The sequence below is a fragment of the Penaeus vannamei genome, chromosome 3, assembly GCF_042767895.1.
Source record: "Penaeus vannamei isolate JL-2024 chromosome 3, ASM4276789v1, whole genome shotgun sequence".
NCBI lineage: Eukaryota > Metazoa > Arthropoda > Malacostraca > Decapoda > Penaeidae > Penaeus > Penaeus vannamei.
In genome coordinates, this window is record NC_091551.1 from 35,420,688 (window position 1) to 35,425,687 (window position 5,000).

The 5,000-nt window shown below is 35.4% G+C and overlaps 1 protein-coding gene across 1 annotated transcript in view; it reads right to left on the minus strand.

The window, feature by feature from the left end:
* Positions 1-5,000, minus strand: part of LOC113821972 (G-protein coupled receptor dmsr-1-like) — a 15,434-nt gene that overhangs the window by 1,481 nt on the left and 8,953 nt on the right. The window lies entirely within an intron of this gene.

Below are 5,000 nucleotides of genomic sequence, written 5' to 3' on the forward strand. Positions count from 1 at the left end.
ATATTTCAGACAACATTGCTTTCGCTGTCATTCGCAAACCCACGAGAACGAACAGCGTTGTATTTTATCATTTTTATTGTTATCATTTTAAGATAAAAGTATCTGCACAAAAAGGTGATGATGCTAATAATAAAGTGAAGAAAATAAAGAGAAAGTAATAAAAATGATCAATCAGGCAATGGTAATGATAATGCTGTTGTTACTGATAGCAATATTGCTGTTACTATTATTACCTGTGATGATTAAAACAAGGATAATAGAAATAATAACGACAATAATAAAAACAACGATAATAAGAATGACAACGATGATGGCAACACCAGCTGACAACAGCAATGATGTCAATAATTATAACAACAATGATACTAATAATGATAACAACAACAATGGTGTCAATAATAACAACAATGATATCTGTATTGCTACTACTACTAAGATAAAGATGATGATAATGATCATACTGGTAACAATAAAATTGATAACACCAATAATGACAATGATATTGATAGTGAGACTTTGAATAATATTATTTTTTTTCTACACTACTAGTATCACCGCTGATAATGACAATGCAAATTAAATTCCAAAGTTTTAATATCTCCTCTGACTTGTCACGTGACCCTCACTGCCTTGAATTTCTCCGAGTTTAAGATGAAATGGTGTGAAAAATAATGCGCGCGGGAATGCCTGCAATCCTCTTTTCCTCTCTCATTTTCTTCTCTTCTCCTCTGGCTCGAGAGACATCGCCATTTTCTCTCTTCCCCTTCCAGTCAGTTCTACATCAGTCTCTCCCTCCCTTCACGAAGCCTCAGATCGACTTCCTCCTCTGCCGGACTAAATCTACGCCAGTCCCGTCACGTCCCTTCCTCAGCCCATCTCGTCGGCCCTCAGTCTTCCTGCCAGGCTTAAGACCTCCCCCTCAGCCACCTGTCCCTCGTCGACGGCTTCCTGGCGCGGACAAGAGCTCAGCGGGACTGCGCCGCCGGATACGCTGACCACGCCATGGCGGGTCGTCCAGCTGGAAGAGCTTTCGTTCTCCGCTCGGCGGTTTTGTAACACGCTGTTCTCTGGCGTCGGTTTCCTTTGTCAAACGCTCTCCTTAGGGCGCGTCGTCATGGCATTTTGGTGATGATTATGAGGATGAATGTCAGTAAAGACACGTATGATCGTGATTATGATGAGGGTGATACGGATAATTACAATTATCATGATAGTGATGGTGATTATGATCGTGATGATACGATGAAAAGGGTAACAGTAATAAGGTTATACTACTACTACAACTAATAATGAGTTTAACAATAATAATGCTAATAATAATGATCATGACAATAATAATAATAAGGTTAACAACAGTGATAATGATAATGATGATAATAATAAGAATAATAAGGATAATAATGATAAGAATAATAATGAAAATGTTGATAATGCATATATGCATTAATAGTAATGATAATAGTAATGACAACAATAATAATATTGATAATAAATAGCAAAATAATAATGACAATTGTTAATAGTATTGATAATCATAATCAAACAAAGCAAAAACAACATCAACAACAACCAAACAATAACAATAACAACAATTATGATAGCAGTAATGACAATGATTATGATAATGATGATAATATGAACAAGGATAATAAAAGTAATAATAATGATTATAAAGATGACGATAATTATAAAGCTGATAATGATGATAATAATAAACATGATACAAATAATAATAACAATAATGAGGCAAATTGTAATAATGATGACAATAACAGCGACAATCATAATAACAATAAAAGGGACAACAAAAATGATAATAATATCAACCACAAGAATGGCATCAGGATTAAAACCACGGGTGGTGGCAGCTCCAATATCATGTATAATAACATTGTTACTTAATTTCCTAGTCTTATCAGGGCTTCATTATCTTCTTCATAACAATATCGCGGTACGAAGAAAAAAAATCTATGAATTTTAATATTGACATTAAGATTTTTTTTCTTTATACAGAAAAATAAGAAGTTTTATCCAATTAATTAGATGTTTACTGGGTTGCCAGAAAGTAGATCAGGTTTTTCTCAAGTTGTAAAAGCATTTTGATTGGCTGATTTAGAATGTCTCGACGGGTATGATTTTGTGCTGCTTAGAGGGGAATTATAACGGTAGAAGCAAACAAAGGAAAATAAAAAGAAAGAAAACTATATATGTAACTTACAGTAAACATTTTACTATAGACGTACAATAAGCATTGCGGTAGCATACTTTTTGTTTCTTTAAAAAGAAAAAAAGGAACACACACACACACCCACCCACACACACACACACACACACACACACACACACACACACACATATATATATATATATATATATATATATATATATATATATATATATATATATATATATATATATATATATATATATGTATATATATATATATATATATACATATATATAAATATATTGTATTTGGAAACGTAGACGTAAAAGAAAGTCATATAAACATAGAAGTATGGATAGATGGATGGATGTAAGAGGAGACAGAGAGATGTAGAATGACATGCTTTTTATGCATATTTGGGGGAAAAAATCAAGGTAAAATGGTTTATCTACAACGGTTTTGCATTTTGAAGGAAGATTTCCTTTACATTTCGTTTATATACGTGTTCATGGTTATATTTTGCTTTTGTTATCTTCCAGAAGATTGATACGCTGTTCACTTTTACAAATGATCTTCCAGAAGGGATGATTTTTTATCGTTCGCTTCGAGTCGAAGAGAAGCGAAAATTAATGAATCTGAGCGAAAATAAATTTCCAGGAAAAAATTCGTTCCGTTCTGAAAAGATTAGCTTCCTTGGCAGTCTTTCTTGACAGATTGAGCTTATTTCGTGTCCAAAAGAGCAACAAAACTGTGGTATCTTTCTGCCAGGTTGAGAGAATAATTGATGTCTGTCAGTTTCCACGTCAGGATGTCTTTTCGCAAAATATTTCTCTATTTTTCTCTTTGTCTCTCTCTTCATTTTTATTTATTTATTTTATTATTATTATTTATTTATTTATTTTGCTTTCTTTGTCTCTCACTAATTGCCTCTCTCTCTTTCATTACGTGTGTATCTCTCCGGATGTCTGCGAGTTTGTTTCTTTGTCTCTTTTGCTCTCTCTCTCTCTCTCTCTCTCTCTCTCTCTCTCTCTCTCTCTCTCTCTCTCTCTCTCTCTCTCTCTCTCTCTCTCTCTCTCTTTCTCCTCTCTCTCTCACTCTCTCTCTTCTTTCTCTCTTAGCTACCTCTCTCTTTAATATATATATAGATAGATAGCGAGAAAGAGTGAGAGAGAGAGAGAGAGAGAGAGAGAGAAAGAGAGAGAGATTCAACCAGATACAGAACAAACAGACAAACAAGTATATAATACAAACGAACGTAAAAAAATTATAGAAGTCGCATATGAATCATATCCCCAGTTTCTAAACTTTCCCTAACATTACACGCGGAATCCAAAGGGTGAAGCCAAGCGAAAATGATAAAGTTTAGTTGGAATCGCCTGGATGGCCCCAAACCTGCTAAGAGATCCCTTTCGTTTCTCTGTCCATACGAAGAAACCCTTTTTCTCGTGGTGTTTCGAGTGACAAGGGTGCAACAGACGTGACCGCCCTTTCCTTGTAACTTGGTGAGAAAGACTGGATAAAATAATAGGATCCGAAAGCAAGTAGAGAAGGGTGGAGGGTTCGAGAAGCAAGAATGAATATGGCCGTCTTGGAATAGTAGGTGGACATTTCTTTGATTTTAATATCTGTTAATTTCTTTTTATTTTGTGCAGATAAACCTCTGTTGCACCTGCAGCTTTTTAAATGGTAACGCGAGCGAGTGTAAGAGGTTAGAATAAGGGAGTATATAAGTTTGTATGAAATAGAATGAAGAGTGAATATTCGATTATTGTGGTAGAAAACGGGGGTACTTTCCACAGAAAACATGGAGAGGAGTGACTAATATCTTAATAATAATATTTGACATTTTAATGTTGTTTTTTAAAGGGAAAGTGCATAATTTCTCATTTCATTATTTCCACATCTGGTTCACAATTCTCTTTGTTATTAAATAAACTTTTGTTAATTAGAAGTGTTTGTTGTGACACCAAACAATTAATTCCCCGGTTTAACTTTTCCCTTCATAACTGACTGAACAAACTGTCCCTGACGCAATCCACGTTTTGCTAAATGCTCGTTGGCTCCCTTTCCCTCCGTATTTTTTCACTGAAATCTCGTATTCTATGCAGTATGGAATTCGATTTTGTATTTTTGTATGATTGAAAAGACGCGCTAGTCAACAGCAGCCAAGTCACGCACGCGCGCAGCAAACAAACACACACATATACACGTGCATGTGTGTTCATGTATGAATATATATGTTTGAGTGTGTGTGTGTGTGTGTGTGTGTGTGTGTGTGTGTGTGTGTGTGTGTGTGTGTGTGTGTGTGTGTGTGTGTGTGTGTAATGTATGTGTGTGTGTTTGTGTGTACAAATAAATATATATTCTCTCTCTCTCTCTCTCTCTCTCTCTCTCTCTCTCTCTCTCTCTCTCTCTCTCTCACTCTCTCTCTCTCTCTCTCTCTCTCTCTCTCTCTCTCTCTTTCTCTGTGTGTGTGTGTGTGTGTGTGTGCGTGTGTGTGTGTGTCTGTGTGTCTGCGTGCGTGTGAGTGTGTGTGTGTGTGTGTGTGTGTGTGTATGTGTGTGTGTGTGTGTGTGTGTTTAATGTATATGTGTGTGTGTTTGTGTGTACATATATATATATATTCTCTCTCTCTCTCTCTCTCTCTCTCTCTCTCTCTCTCTCTCTCTCTCTCTCTCTCTCTCTGTGTGTGTGTGTGTGTGTGTGTGTGTGTGTGTGTGTGTGTGTGTGTGTGTGTGTGTGTGTGTGTGTGTGTAATGTATTTATGTGTATGAGTTTGTGTGTACAAATATATATATATATATATATATATATATATATATATATATATATA